The 17,229-nt window shown below is 44.4% G+C and overlaps 1 protein-coding gene across 3 annotated transcripts in view; it reads left to right on the top strand.

Annotated features, from left to right (window-relative positions):
* Positions 1–17,229, top strand: part of nhsl1a (NHS-like 1a) — a 105,811-nt gene that overhangs the window by 58,812 nt on the left and 29,770 nt on the right. The window lies entirely within an intron of this gene.

Here is a 17,229-nt window from a genome sequence, read left to right as displayed (position 1 = left end):
TGAAGAATGCTCTCCATTATGGCAGCAGTTGTCAGTGCATGTTGTGGACCTACATAGCTGTCTGTTTACTTACAACTGGCCTACTCAAAGATTTGTTAGCATTAGGCTTTACGGGAGGATACAGAGTCAACACTCCTTGTGTGTGTGTGTGCGTTTGCGCGTGTGCGTGCGTGCACGTGCGGGCATGCATTTGTGTGCATTTGCGTGTGTAGGGGATTGTGTAATGTAGACTAAGCCCTGAGTGTGAGGTAAAGCCCTGGTGTCAACCTGTCAGCAGCACTGCACTGCACACAGTTCCTCAAGCCTCCCAGCTGTCCTGCAGCAAGCTGCTGCTCTGTTTGGCAAGATGCACCAAGCAGATGTCTCAACACCCCACTGCACCTCTACCCTCCAACCCCCGTCCACCCTAGGACCCCCCCTATCGGTGAAGGTTTGGTTGGGAAAGTGGTAGGGAGAAATTGACGAGGATTAATACTTTCACATTATATTTGACATAAAGTGGTAGGGACATAATTACAAAAGTGGTATGGACATGTGACCACCATCTACCCCATAAACTATGTACGCCCATGCCCCCCCCCCCCCAATCATCAGACACTCCCACAGGAAGTTGCCACAGACAAATAAATTCCCCTCGGATTATCTCCATTGGCAAGTGCCATCAAACACAATACTCACAGCTCAGTGAGCACACAACACACATGCACATGCGCACAGATGCGCATACACATATGCAGGCGCATGTGCGCGCGCGCACACACACACACACACACACACACACACACACACACACACACACACACACACACACACACACACACACACACACACACACACACAACGGCACCTAAAATACAAAATACACAAACACACACGTAGAACAAACAGCACACAAATATACACAGGTCTCTGTCTCAACATACAGTATAGGCTACCATAGAGTGGGAGATTCTAGGGCTGGGCACTTCTGTGTTGGCCCACATTTTTCATTTGTTTTTCAAAATGAGAATACATTACCTATTATTTTATTCCAGTACCTAATTAGACACAGAAAGAGATGTGCTGTTTTTAGACAAGCGCTTTTTATGTCTTTAACGTCTGGAGCCGATGTTGAAGCCGAGGTAATTACTTTCTGAAAAGCGACAATTATCGCAGTCTAAGACCAATTAACCTCAGCCAGTGTTTTCTATAGTATCTCCTCCAGTCAAGTCAAACCTACTTTTACATGTACGTACGTATGTCTCATAAGATTACAACAACTCCCTGTTGTGGTTCCACTGGATATCAAGGTGGTCAGAGGTCCATACGGCATGCGCGGAGGGCCAAACAGTGCTAATTCTCACTTAATGAGTGTAATTACCTTCAAATAGGCTTTGGCTCCCCAGCAGCTGTTCAGTCAGTGTGTCAGTCAGTCACAGTCACAGCTTTGACACAGTTCTCTCTGCCAGTGCCTCAGGTGCAGTAGCGTTCAGCGTCTCTTCATTCAGCATGCTTTACCTTTCAGTCCCTCTTCGGAAACGTATACACAACCCCAGAGTAGCCATTTTGAAACATTTAATTGCAATGTATGCTTTCTGTGTGAACAAAACAAAGATTTGGAGCCAGAGGGATCAAAGCAAAGGTCTTGATGAGCTCTATCGTGTTGTGACACATCAAAAATCATGTCGAATGTTGAATACATTAACAAAACAACAAACATACTGTATATGCCGTTTATTATGACCAAAAGTTATATCAAATCTTCAAGTTTATTTTGTTTCAGACACCATCGGTTTCACCATCAAAACATGTCTGGTAAAAGATAAACACTTTTTCATGTCTGACACAAAAGAAACGTGAAGATTTGAGAAAACAACAAAGGCCTAGGTCACAAGACTGTGGTGTTGATTTGGGGGGTTGGAGATAAGGAAGTAGGGCATTATTTTGGGTCTAGACCACATGATGGCAGTAGTGATGTGAAATGCAAATACTCAGCTGTGCTCGGCTGTGGAGGCGCTCTACTGTACTGCATCACATTATATAGACATGCTATACTCAAGCAGTGCATAGTTCTATGTTTCTCTATGTTTTTTTATGTTTTTATGTTATATTGTTTTAATGTATGCTGGGTATGTGAGTACTGTGTGCAATACAGTGGGTGAAGCCCAAGAAAAAAATCCCCTTGGGGACATTAAAGTACACTGTACTCTTCTTCATTATTCCAAATCAGCTGTAAATCTGGCCACATTAGAAAGAGTTCAACCCTACCAATTTTTCCTGGGATTCCTGATTTTCAGAGTATTGTGATGCACCACATTGACAGCTCAAGAGGTCAGAAAGCACAGATGCAAAATATCAGCTGGAGGCTCGAGGGGGGATCTGGTTACACCTGTGGGGGAGAACATCCACCTGCTCTGGACAAAGCCTCTATAGTCTCCAGATTTGTGTCTATGTGGTATCACGTATCACTTTTTCCATCGAGTTAAGGATCTGCAAGGGGAGAGCAGGGCTGATCTGTTCCATGTTGTCGAACACCACATTCAGCGTAGCCCTTAGTGCTTATATCAGTATGTGTGTGATTTTTTTGAACTGACAAATTAGACAACAAACACATAACACATTTCTTAACTTTGTTTCTTTAACACTTTTCTCTGTCGACTCATTGCATTTCATCACATTTCCATGTACAGTAAGTTTTACATGCAATGTCAGTTTGAGATCTTGAAAACAATGAACACATAGCAAGTTTAAAAGTTTTTTTTAGTCAACACACATTTTTGTGTGCACTCAATGTCAGTTTTACTAGTCAACACACATACTTTTTGTGTATACTCAATGACAGTTTTAATCAGCAATCGACAATTTTTGAAGCAGTATGGCAGTCTTGCACATAGTGTACTATTTAGGTTATTGTATTATGTAAGACGCGATGTTTGGACCGTCAAAGAACACAACAAACATATAAGAAGTTTCTTTCTTCTCTTTTTAGCCTTTTCGCCTCGTCAATACATGGCAGTAACTTGTGTTTAAGGGTGCCATCCAATGTCAGTTAGAGGCCACCACTGAATCTTCAGAGCGACAGCATGGCAGTCTTGCACATAGTGGGTTATTTGGGCTATTAATAGGGCTGCTTGGCGCATCGTCAGTGCCTTCAGCATTGTCCTGCTGGTGCCTCTACTGTACCCTATCCAAAATGTTGATTGCTGGGTTAGAAGTCAAGAAGGACACATTTACATACGCATGCACGCACACGCACGTGTGCACAAAGAAGCACACAAACACGCACACACACACACACACACAGAAAGAAATTCATAGAAACACACACTTTCTTACACACACACATACACACACACACACACACACACACACACACACACACACACACACACACACACACACACACACACACGTGCACGCACACACGCGCACAGACGCACACACATACTCTTAAACACTGAGTCACACACCTAACACCTTTCAGATGATTATAATAACACAAGGAGTGCAATTGACTGCCGGGTGATTATCTCTGCACAAGAGATAATCTAACAAACTCACGAGAGCACACAGGCTTGATTGGCTGCCTCCCCTCTCTGAGAGTACTCTCCTCTTGTTGCCAAGCTCTAGTTGGAGACGAGGCGTCCAATGAGCAGAGAGAGCCGCTGCTTCTGTACTGTGCCGCACCGCTGTGCCGCCGAAAGGGAAATGGGTCATATTGTGTTCAGCTCGTGTGCACTGCTCTCACTGTGAGGGCGAGAAACCAAACATGAAATTCATTAGCCGACCACAGAGTTTAATTAGCGTGTAAAACGTGGCACAAGCCACTCCAAGAGGACTCTAACTCACACACACATACACACCCACGCATGCACAAAAAGTGCCAGGAGAGGTCATGACTTCTCATAGAAAATATATAAAATTGTGGAATAGTTGGAAATATCTATTAATGTCACCACAAGTGCTGGAAGAAAGTTAAGCGGCAGAAAACTAGGTTAGTCAGAGTGCCCAAAATTGTGGTCAGCAGGGATTTGGATGCTGTGCACATGCACAGACTAATGATATGCACGTGCCACATTCTTTTTTGACTGCAAAATGTCATTATAATGATTTAACAGGAGAGGGTTAAACTTAACGTAATTGCTAAATTTATCAGTTTGTATCAGTGATCATGTTGTAAATACAAGAGGGAAGTCTTCTTTAAAGTTCTCCCATTTATCCGAGTTCTCTGTGCCTCAGTTGACAGTACAACTACTGTTACAGTAACGTCACACTTCAAAAGCCAAGATGTCGTCCTTGACATTAGTTCATGTCACAGCAAAAGGTGGAGCTGTTTGCTGTATGCCCCTAACGTATCTCAAGATGCCGCATAAGCATGCAACATCGACCCCAGTTCTATTTACAATATGGTTTTGGGAATTCATAGAATTAATTAACACTGGAGATTAACATTTTAATGAAAAGGGAATTTTGGGCAAGTGTTTGGGCATTATTCATGTTCGGTGAGTGTACAACTATGAACTTGCTCATACTTACCTTTAGTGATATTAGAAATGCATGTACGTAAACATTGTCTTGTAACTTTAAAGGTTTTTCCACATCAGCATATCCCACCACTGCACAAAAACTTACCTGGGTCAATAATGTTTTAGTAGTAGCACACGTCAGGGTAGAGTAACCACAGTTAATGCCACTATAGTAAGGATTAAACCATTTTTAGTGGATTACCTAAGAAACATATGAATTGTAGTATTACTAATTAATTTATGGGCATTAGCTGTGGTTGTACCACTTGACGTCTGCGCCACAAAAAAAATATCATTGACCCACATGGACTGGTGGCGCCTGCAACACGTAGGCTACTGGCCAGCTTCAAGCTCTCAGACATGCTTTACCGTACTCCCAGCATTCTCCCCATTCATAACCACTCATCTATATCTATACCTCCTCCCCCCTCTTTCTGTCGTCCCCCCATCATGTACCCCATTGAACCCTGCTGGTTTTTTGCCATGGTGTTTGGCTCTGCCCCAGTTCTCTGACACACATACTGGGGATGGCACGCTTCTGTTCCGATGGCGGAGATTGGTGATGGCGCTTGCGGCCACGCCACGGCAGGAAGTCAGAGTAGTGTGAGTGTGTGTGTGTGGGTGGGTATGAGTGTGTGTGTTCGGGTGTGAGTGAATGTGTTTTTTTAGGGGGATGGGCCGGCAGACATTTTACAGATCAATAACCCACATAGCGTAGCGTAGTGTAGTGTGTATAGTAAGGGCCTTGTGTCTGACCGCCAGCCAGACCCTTTTCATTATTCATGGACACTGTCTCCAAGTGTGTGTGTGTGTGTGTGTGTGTGTGTGTGTGTGTGTGTGTGTGTGTGTGTGTGTGTGTGTGTGTGTGTGTGTGTGTGTGTGTGTGTGTGTGTGTGTGTGTGTGTGTGTGTGTGTGTGTAAGGCTTTTACTGGTGTCTCTGAGGGAGTAGTCTTTGAAGTGTTTGTGAGTGTAGCGCGTATGGAGTGTGTGGATGTGCTGTGGTGTGGTGGTGTGTGTGTGCACTCTATAAATCTGGCCTGCCTCGATGAGGTAATGACAATTTGCTTTGACTTTGCTTTTAAGTAATGCGGCTGGAGTTGGAGAAAGGAAGTTAGTTAGCTAGTTGGACTTTCGCTGAAGATCACAGTGTGGAAACTCATGTAATAGTTAGAAGAAACTATGCTATTACTATGTAAAAGCTCCAAGAAACTATGCATAATGAGCTGGCCGACAGTAACTACATCATTGCGTCAACTGTTTCCTCTCATGTTTGTAGAAGCTAAGACACTAAGTGAACCTCTTCTAGCGGAAGGCTGTAATAGTCATTGAAAAGTGAACTACCATAGTAATACACTGCTATGACATAACACAGGCCTCTTCTGTAATGCACTATGACTTTGTCATTGCCACTCTGGTAACAGCAAATGTATTAAGCATATGTTAAAAGGTTATAATATTTGCACAATCCAGCAATACTTCTTTACATTCAAAGCATTACAAAAAATGCTGAATGGTGAGAGGCGCATCCAAATCTTTAAACTGAGGCGTTTATTGAGCCCTATACCGGTAATCATTACAACAACCGACCAGACACCAGTAACAGACCAGACACCAGAAGCTGCAGCAAAGCCCTTCTCGGCCCCTGGGGAGCATCCAAGTCTGGTGTGAACAGAACAGTTGGAGTCCCGACTTATACAGGCACCCACGTACATAGTCTGAGAGCTTTACACTGGCGTCCATGGTGTGACACACTTTGCAACAGCTTCCACACGACAGGGTGATGAGGGGGATACAGGACTCTTTGCTCTGCGACTGGCAGGATAGAGGCGGGGGGGAAACACACACACACTCAGGGCTTCCTCGGTTGGCGGAAATGGATGAAATATTTAACACTGTTCATCTCACATCATTGCCTTCTCAAGTACCACTGTTCTCTCTGTCTCTCTCTCTCTCTCTCTCTCTCTGTCTTTCTTTCTCTCTATCATGTGTCTGAGTGCATGTTCCTGTCTTCATTTTTGTCAGCCTGAATGTAGCTTCACATTGGGGATGCAAACGATTAATCGATTAATCGACTTTAATCGATCAATGCATTAATCGATTAAAAAACATTAATCGCAATTGATAGACAATTCAACTGACAAGAGACCCAGGTGAAAAGGGCATGTGAAGAGTGTGTGAATGGTGGCAATATTTAAATCACCTTTGGATTAAAGAATTGAAATGGTATTAAATTTAAATGTGGTATTTTATCTCAATTTTTAATTACAATTTTTAGATTTAGTAGGTTTTTTTTTAGAAACATTGAGATTTCGGAGGGAAAACGCCGCTTATCAATTAATTGTAAGTCGATCGATAAGGCTATCAACTAATGATTAATGAATTAATCGATAATTTGCATCCCTACTTCACATACTGCGCTGTACATCACCCTTGTTCTTTTTTTGTACGTTTACAAATGCATTGATTATGTGAGAGTGTGAGTGCCATTTAGGCAACATGTGTTGAGCATGTGTGTATTTGTGTCGTATTTGTTGTGCATGTTTGTGTGTTTTTTTTGTTTATGGGGTCAGCTGTGTGTGAGTGCATCTGAATGTGTCTATGCATGCTTGTATGTGTATGTGGCATGCACTCACATGAGCCCCAGGCTTTGCTTGGCCGGAAGTGTGTGTGTGTGTGTGTGTGTGTGTGTGTGTGTGTGTGTGTGTGCGTGCCGTGCGTGCGTGCGTGCGTGCGTGTGTGCACGTGTGCATACTTGCATACTTGCCTGCATGCTTGCCTGCGTGCTTGTCTGTGCGCATGCTTGTGTGCTTGCGTACTTGCATGCTTGCATGCTTGAATGCGTGTGTTCTTGTGTGTGTGCGTGTACTGTATGTGTCTGCAGAGCGCCGCAGTGCCGAGGTGAGTCTGACCTTCCAGCTGAGCTGGTGGCAGCAGCAGGACACTCGCAGCTCTCACATATAGTCTACACAGGCGCAGACACATCACCTCTCTCTCTCTCCCTCTCCCTCTCCCTCTCTCTCTCTCTCTCTCTCTCTCTCTCTCTCTCTCTCTCTCTCTCTCTCTCTCTCTCTCTCGCAGCTCTCCCATCCCATGCAGTCTCCACAGGCTCAGCCACATCACCACATACACATCCTCACTTCCTGTTTCTTTCATCATCTCCATCCTCACTTCCTGTTTCTTTCATCATCTCCATCCTCACTTCCTGCTTCTTTTATCAACCTCTTCATCTCATCTCGTCATCGCTATCATTATCCTCTCACCCAGCTCTCTCTCTCTCTCTCTCTCTCTCTCTCTCTCTCTCTCTCTCTCTCTCTCTAGTCATCATCTTCCTTCCCTTGTTCAGTCATCCTTTTTACGTATACTGTATTTCTTCCTCTGTGGATTACTCTCTCTCTCTCTCTCTCTCTCTCTCTCTCTCTCTCTCTCTCTCTCTCTCTAGTCATCATCTTCCTTCCCTTGTTCAGTCATCCTTTTTACGTATACTGTATTTCTTCCTCTGTGGATTACTCTCTCTCTCTCTCTCTCTCTCTCTCTCTCTCTCTCTCTCTCTCTCTCTCTCTCTCTCTCTAACATCATCTCCCTGTTCTCATTCTGCCATCCTTTTTTATCCCTCTCTTGTGCCTACTCTCCACCTCCACCTTTGTCTTTCTATCCCCTTTTCCTCATCCACTCTCCTCTATACAATACTGTTCCACATACTCTCCTTCAATCCCCTTTCCCATAGCTCTAGCTGTCACCCGCACAGTGTCCTCATCTTGCCCTCTTCCTGTCTCTCTTTCCCCCTCTTTATCTTCCATCCTTTTCTTCAATCGTTGTTTTCACACACATCTTCTGTTCCTCCATTGTGACTTGTTCATCATCCTCTTCCCTCTGTCCAAGCCACTCTTAAAATAAATTGTTTTCGTTCTTTCTTCACTAACATATATTTCCATTCCTCTCCATCCTGCTCTGTCTTCTCCACTATAATGTGTATTACTAGATCTCACTGACGTAGAAGTTATTGATTTTAGTCCATATGGATTTATTCTAAAAATGGATATCACAAGGATATTTTAATCCAGTTTTCTCCTGCAACTGTGATGGAATGAAATGCGCCTCTTGAAATATTTTGCCAGTCTTTTGGCACAAAACTAGTGTTTGTCATATTACGATCGATTTCCACCACTGCATGCAGGCAGAGAGAGAGAGAGAGAGAGAGAGAGAGAGAGAGAGAGAGAGAGAGAGAGAGAGAGAGAGAGAGAGAGAGAGAGAGAGAGAGAGAGATAGGCTTCTCAAAGGGACCATCTGTGTGGGGGAAAAAATCACCATCATCATCGTCATCGTCATCCCTTGCCAATGCAGGCTCTTGTATTATTCAACAGTACTAAACATAAACATCCCAGACGAAGCAAAAGCGTAATTAAACTCCCCCCTGAAAACACCAATGGCCTGCATGTCATTCAGCCTCTAAACTGCACAGGTGCAGCTTTTTTTCTTTCCTTCCACAGTATAAACAGAAATGCTGAGCTCTGTGTGTGTGTGTGTGTGTGTGTGTGTGTGTGTGTGTGTGTGTGTGTGTGTGTGTGTGTGTGTGTGTGTGTGTGTGTGTGTGTGTGTGTGTGTGTGTGTGTGTGTGTGTGTGTGTGTGTGTGTGTGCTCGGCATTGGTGATGGGCTGGTTCAGAGTACTATAGTGCTGTTCAAGCAGCAGAATTCATATATAGCTCCCAGGGTAACGCAGCCAGCAGGTCGCCAGGTTGCACAGCAGTTGAGGACGGTACATTTTTTTGTCATGGAAAGTAGTCAAGTAGAGAAATAGGGCCCCCTTGCTGCGTCTAGCAGGATGTTAATGTGTCTAGCCTGGCCCCTCTCCTCTCTCGTTTTATGGCCTCTTGCTTTGTCCTGTGGGCTTTTTGGGGAGACCTTTTTTTCCCCCTGTGCTGGATTTGTACGAAAAGAGGAAGATTTGTTTACCTCTTTTACGAGCTTTCATGGTTTCTTCATTAGCAAAATTGATTGTAAATCTTTGGGTAAACAGGTTTCTCTCCATTCCTCTAGGCAGTGGAACCACAGACATTTGTCTGAGTATTTGTCCAGATTTAATTGTTTTTGACCGTTGGGAGCTGTCCCAAGGAATGTTGGCAGTGGAATAAATTATAATTTATTCTTAGCCTCTCGGTACAGTCACTGATGAATTGTTTTCTTTTTATCATGTGTTGTTGTTATTCATACTTATTATCCATAGAGGGTATTTATTAATAAAGTGAGTAAAGGTTTTGGTTTGGTAATCAAGCGTTACTGTAGTGTGCCATGTTCTCCTTTGCCATATTACTCATACTCATTGATGAACGACTTGCCCCAATGGTATATTTTCACACCCCTGGTCCTAATTATTATTCCCCCCCTGCTTGGCCAGGTTCAGTGCGCTGCAATAGAGAAGTTCACCTCTTGCACTATCCGAGCCGGATAAAGGTGCCCCCTTTTGCACAAAGGAGTGAGTCACGTCACGTTTTGAGACTGAGGGGCCTCGTGAAGAGGTAGATAGAGGCAGCTAAGATAAGAGTGGGGGTGGGGTAGTCATCACTTGACCTGACCGGGCCATGATGGATGATGTCGGTACAGAACAGCTCTATTGTTAGGGGTTCGGAGGAGACAGGTTGTCTGATAAGACTGAGGAGGCGGCGAAAAGAAAAACTGCCTGCAGAGAAGCTCATCCACTGGTGGGGTGTCTAAGACCTCAGGGTGCCCTTGATGTCTCCAGGGTGCTGGATATCCTACTGTGTGTGTGTGAACTGTGAAGGCCTCTGGTGAGCTTTGGTTGGCTCCATAACATCTACTGTACATTCGCTTTTGAATAATTTAAGGAGATGAATTATTGATGGCAAGCCTATCCAGTAAAGGCATGTAGACTGGATGCATGTACTGTATGTAGTCTTGATTTCACCACATAAGGTCATGCTCGTCAAATCCAGTTCACACGTCTGCCAAAAAGACACGTCCAGATTCATTATGGTCAGTCAGATCTAATATGATTCTTGTCATACGTCTATTCTGTTGAAGAAAATACAAGCCACACTTGCATCTAGAAAGAATATGCTACTCAAGTCTTCTCACTCTGCCTTCGCCATTTTAAAATGTGCAAGAAAGAAAGTAATGAGATCAGCCGATGCCTATGCCTCCTGAAATCCATTAAATCTCTCCTCATTCATTCTCTCCTCATTCATTCTCCTCAAATTCTAAAAAAGGAATCTTAATTCTACCTCCCACTCCTCGTCCTAACATCTTTTAAAAGAAAGAAACTCTGAGAGACAGCTCTTGGGGTCTTTTATATGTGAGCTGGTCTTAATAGGGGGGGTCCTTCTCAATCGCTAATGTATTCCAGGTCTCCACACACTGACTGGTATTGTGTGCACTTCACTTTGATTAGTTGCATTGAAGAGCATTCACCACGGACAGACCACTCACTCCTCTCTCCTTCTCTCGCCAGCCCATTGAATAGGCATGTACAGTATTAATCCTCGGGGCATAACACATCCCCCCTTCCCTTCCATGTGCGGTACACTGTTCCCTTCGAAAACACTTGTGAGATAGGGAAACATGAAGCCAGATACTGTCAGTCTCTGCCGGAATTAGCATAGCAACAGCAACACTTGTAGAGCCAATGAAACATGTGGTATCTATGCATGAGTGTCTATATTTAAATTACATGTGTCTGACCATAGTGTTAACTCATGTTTTATGCTGTTTCAACTAAAGTTAATTAACAACTCAAAGGCTATATCCAGCATATTTTATACTATGATTTACTGTATCTGTATGAACTGCACTGTACTGAACTGTAAGCAAGATAATAGTATGGATCCTTTTCTATCGTTGCTCACAATTTGAAGCCAAACCTCCCTCATTTCTCTAAGCAAATTAACAACCTACTGGCCATTCATGACCTCTTTACCCTGGTTATTGAGAATCTGGGTTCTGTACTGTAAGTGAGCACAACTTTTTGCGGCCAAACCCCCCTTCTTTGCACCGAGGCTCAACATCCCATAGAGAGGGGCTGCCTCCAACCTCTTTGGCCTCCCTCGGGGCCTTATTTACGGGGGCCGGTGTGGAGCGAGGGTCAGGGGTTGGACTCATTAAGCGCTGTGTTGTCGAGAGACGGGTAAAGGGCTTCGATGGGACCCCTGCGTTTTTTGTGTGGGTTTTTTTTTGCAATGCCATGTAGCAGAGCCTTAGAGACCACAAACAACATAGAGCCACAATGGGGCAAGTCAGGCATGAAGCGAAACGGTGGAGGGAGAAGTGAGGTACAGTTTGTGGAGGGGTACTCAGGAGGAAGAAGTTGTTACCTCCTCATCTGACACGTCAAAATGGCCGCCAAGTGGTCTTAAGGGGGGATATCAAGTAATGAATCTATTGTGTTTTGCTCTTTATGACAAACTACTGGGAGCATTAACTTTTTACTGTACTTTTTCTCTGTACTTTCGAGGATGTTTTCTTTTTTATGTAATTTGTGACTGAGACACATTTAGTCTGGGCTCCAAGCCCAACACTATTCCCTTTTTTTCTGTGGTAGACAAATATTAGCCAAATGTAAGGTGGCATTATATAGGCTTACAGACTTTAAAACAATCACGTAGATCAAGTAGATATGTACTATGATATACTATGTATGATATATTTCAGAAACAGTATCTAATTTGTAGTCATCAAGGCACTAGACTACTGCATCCACTGACATAATTGAAACGTCTGACCTGTCTGAATACTACAGAGATAATTGTAACCAGGGAAAGACCATATGGATCTGAATGGGATTATTAAATTGAAGTTGTGCTGAGTTGGAAATGGCTGATCCAGAGAGAAAATCAATACAGATGGGATGACCTTGGCAGCCAGCGCCTCCCTAAGCTCCTCTGCCAAGGGGAAAGGTGTTGGACTTATGCCAGCAATCAGGTTTATGAAAGCAACTCAACATGATCTGATAGACTGACAGTCTGGAAAAAAGAATGATGTTTCAATGCCTCCCTCCCTCTTTCTTTCCCTCTCTGCAGCTCTCTCTTTCTCAGTCTCTCCCTAATCTCTCTCTCTCTCTCTCTCTCTCTCTCTCTCTCTCTCTCTCTCTCTCTCTCTCTCTCTCCATTTCTGTCCTTAAGTCTCCCCTTTTTTCCTCATGCATTTTCTTTCAGTGGACATCTGTTATGTTACAGTATGTTTCTCTCCACACGCTGCTCACACCTATTTTGGCAATCGCTGTCATTCTTCAGCCTCTCTCTTCCCTCCTCTACTCATCTCACATACTGATTAGTGCTCCTTCTTGCTGCCAGGTTTGAGACATAATGACTTTGACACATTTATTCAATAATTAATAGATTCTTTAGTGGTAGCTCGTCTCCTTTCACTGTTGGATAAGTTTTGGATGGAAGGATCCGTGAGTATGAGAGAGTGTGTGTGTGTGACTGTGTGTATATATTGGTTGGCAGAGTGAGGGAGAGAATATTCTGATTAGGCAGCTAGTTCATATGCAGTATGCAGACTGTACTCGTATAGCTGGCGCATACCATCCCAGAACTGGCTGGGTTTGCACCCCAAAGGTGCAGAAATGCTGATGGTCCACTCTAGTATGGTATAGTAAGCCACACCACAGCGGGGAAAAAAAGCCTGACTGTGGTGAGGTGGGGAGTGAGTATAACCCCCATGGTGGGCGGGAGCAGCCCAAGGGGGTCTTTCTCTTTCTCTCTCTCTCTCTCTCTCTCTCTCTCTCTCTCTCTCTCTCTCTCTCTCTCTCTCTCTCTCTCTCTCTCTCTCTCTCTCTCTCTCTCTCTCTCTCTCTCTCTCTCTCTCTCTGTATGCAGGCTGCTGAGGACTGCAGTAAATGCCTAATGACAGCAGCTTGACTTGGAGGAGGTGTTAGCCCCCTGTGCCATCCCACTCTCTCCTCACTCACCCTCTCACTCAAGCCCTACACTGTCACTTCATTACAACAAAGAAGAATATGAAATGAGAGAGAGAGAGAGAGAGAGAGAGAGAGAGAGGGAGAGAGAGAGTAAGATGGACATATGGAGATGGAAGGAGGCAAGGAAAGAAAGAATGAAAAAGGAGGAGAGAGCCAAGGGAGAGTAGAGGGTTGTCCACTGGGCTAAAGCACACATAATGAGCTTGATTGTAAATGATATACGACACGGGGCTGGCTCGTCTCCAAGGATGCTTTCTCTCTCTCTTGACTTGCTGCTCCTGTCATGGAGATTTGAACCACTGATAGTGGAAGAAAGAGTTAGGGTGGTGGTGGTGTCCTTGTGAGTGCGGAGAGAAGGTGAAATCATTCACAGACATTGCAGCAAAGTCTGGGCAGAAGAAAAGGAGAGAGGGAGAGAGGGACAAGAAGAGAAGAGAAGAGAAAAAGAGGCACACATAGTGTACATGCATGCGGCATGTGTGTGTGTGTGCAGTGTGGTGGAGAGGGGAGGGGCACTCCATCACTACCGGCAGCGAGGCAGAACAGAAGCAGTTGTAGTAGTGGATATACCCAGGAGGGCATAGAGATGGGAAGAGGAGAGAGAGATAGAGGGATAGAGAGAGGGAGCGATGGAGAGATAGAGAGAGGAAGTGAGAGAGAGTGTATGTGAAAAGGGAAGGGGAGGAGTGGTCTGTCTCCACCAGTCTGCAAACACACTGGGACTGTGTGTCACAGTGTGTGTGTGCGTGCATGTGTGCGTGAACAGTGTGTGTGAGAGTGAGAGCGAGAGAGGGTGTGTGCACGTGTGTGTGTGTGTGTGCTTGTGTGTGTGCGCGCGAATACTGTGGGCAGAGTCTGTGCCTTGCCTCCTCCTCGCTTGTCCTCTGTGCTGCTCTGTGCTGCGCTGAACCGCAGGACTCTGCATCGCCAGCGCTGCACTGCACTGCTTCGCTGTGTCTGGGTGCCGGCAGCCCAGCTTTGACTTTCTCTCTCAAACACTAGCACACACACACACACCTGGAACAATGGTTTTCATTAGCACTACGCTCAAAACCGTCATCAAGTACTTCAAGAAAAGGGGTAAGCATGCCTCAATGTTTCTCATCCAACTCTGGCGATGCTGCATATCTGCATGCGTGTGTGTGTGTTTGCGTGTGGCTGTGAGAACATCTGTAAAGCTCTCTACTGTAAAGCTCATTACCCGAGGTCATGGTTCTCTGTGTGAATGCAATTACATGTGATTAAGGTTACGGGATCTGATGCTGTGCCACCTGCATCGTAACAGGACTAGCATGGTTCTCTTTTTTTGTCTAGGGTGGCACAGCTCAACTCTATGCAGGTGTCCTCTTTCTTTCTTTCTTTGCCTGGTATCCGTGCCGTGTGATAAGGTGGCTGCATTGTGGGGAACTTGGCTGTGATAGTTTAATCCCTGAGTTGTCTAAGGCTTAAGGGGAGCTCTGAAGTGCTGCATGGGGTGCTGGGATGTTACTCCGCTGCAATTGGGTCTCTGTGTCTGTCTCGGTTCCTGTCTCTTACCCGTGTTCGATTTCACGCTATGAGGTCCAGCCTCCCTCTTGCACCCCAAGAAGGTGTGTGGATTTTCTTAAGAGGCAGAACCGTGCATTGTTCTTCTTCAGGGTCCCGTCTCCTTAATTAGGTAATTCATTTGTTTAGAGGGGATGATTCATTGTTATCAGGTAGGCTGTTGGTGGGCAGTGGCATGGATGCATTTTGGAGACGAGGAGATGAGGGGAGGTGCTCCGCGTTTGCAGATACCAGCGCTGTGTGTGACCTTTTGTTCTAGTGTGGTCAGCAAATTGACATGCTCTGTTGACAAGGGACCACCACTTTTATTTTGAATTGAATTATTTTGTTGAAAAAAAAATGTGTGAATATAAATAATTTGGAAGATCATTTTGAATGGTATTTTCAAAATTCATGTAATTTTTTCCCTAACCATCAATTTTCTTGCCAAAAATCTGACATCAAACTGGCAGAAATGTAGTGTCGTTTGTCCTACCCTGTACATAATCATCCCGACTTCCTTTTCCCATCCCACTTTTTTCCAGGTCACCTTGAACTGTCCCTGAGCAGCAGATTACATAGTTTTCCCATTAAGGATGGGGGTTTATTTTAGCCCGGCCCAATAAAAGACTTTTGCTCCCTCATGACTGATAGTTATGACATGGATCAGAACCCCAGGATCAGGCAGGTTTGCCACTATTGGATCTTTGCCAAATAAGGACCACAGCAGATCTGAATTTTTGTTGCTTCATTTGAAGTCTTTTTTTTTCACAGAATGGGCACAAATTATGCTTCACGTTCTAGTGGTCACACGCTATGCGGACAGAATATGACTCATTGCAAGTGTAGTGTATTAGAATGGGAAAGAATGGATAGAATAGGCAGCCTGATCAGGGACTGGGGTTGCAAATTAGCCATCTGGCTATAAGCCTTATATGTATAAATCTGATAATATTTATCTACAAGCTCTATCATGGCCTTCCCATGTCATGTTTGAAATAATGTGGACTGCATTGTCCCTACGAAATAAACTACAAACAAAAAATGAATAAAGTAAAATGACGTTGGTTTGATTTTTTGACATGAACTTGCTTGGTAGACCTTCCTTGGACCTAATCCTTAGCGGAGCTATTGTCCACAACCGATGGACTGTTGGCTTGACAAATCTCATGAAGGAGATCACTTGTTTTAAGGGGTTGTGGGTGGGATGTTATTTTATGGTTCAAAGGGGTGGGGGTGGTCGTTGCAGGGTTGAATCGGTGGCTGGACGACAGGTTTACAGCCTGGTCCTTTATGGCCTTACGCACTATCATTATTCACGCCACTTCTAACGGCTCTGAGTCCAATTTTAGGGCTACCCGCTAAAAGCATGTTAAATGGTGCTGCTTTCTCTTGTAGTGTGCCCCGCCTCAATGGCTACTCATGTCATCCTGTAAACAACTACATACAATATGCAGATACATCCAGTATGGGCTAGATAACAAAAATCACTAAATATAGGCAATGCCTCTTCAATGAATTGTCTGTTAATATTCTCGTTCATCTTCATTTAATGATGTATAAGCTACATGCTTGTGTGTTTGTTTAGTAGGCCTAAACAAATTGCTCGATTAGGACACATCAGTGCACGGGTCTATATTTCTATATATATATCTATATATATCTATAGTTTCCGATTGCGTGAGTAAGTGTTAACAGTATTGTGTAAAACTTTCATTATTACCATTCATGTCTTACTGACGTCAACACACTGCTCTGCTGGCCTAATTTGCAACAGGGACACGGAGGGGAAATGGTTACCATGAGGCAGATCGATGGTTATTGACGAGTGGGTGATGCCCGCTGGTGATTGACTTGGCATCCCAGATTATCCGTGTGTGTCCCTGTGGCCTGGGCTTTAAAGTAGGGGGAGAGAGGGATTGGGCACTCACAACAGGCCAGCCTTCTGACAGAGAGCTCCCTAATCAAATTAAGAGCCTGGCCATGGGGCACGCAGAAAGCAGATGAGATGATCTTTTTTTCTTTTATTTTCTGCTCTTAACCAAATCACTTCATCGCATGGGTGCCAGAGTCCCTCCCTAAGACCTTGAGGGCAGCAGAGTTGAACTAACATGTTTGGCCGCGTCTCAAATGGCTCTCCACAGTTTGGAAAAACAATTCTCAAAAGCAGTGGTTGGGGGTCCAGGCATACTTAGAGGCTGCTGTTGCTGTGTGCGGTTGTTTATTTTAAAAGTAATGACTCAATAGGTTCTGGGACACAGTGACCTT

This window comes from Engraulis encrasicolus, chromosome 19 (genome assembly GCF_034702125.1).
Source record: "Engraulis encrasicolus isolate BLACKSEA-1 chromosome 19, IST_EnEncr_1.0, whole genome shotgun sequence".
NCBI lineage: Eukaryota > Metazoa > Chordata > Actinopteri > Clupeiformes > Engraulidae > Engraulis > Engraulis encrasicolus.
This window is presented reverse-complemented; position numbering and strand designations above follow the sequence as displayed.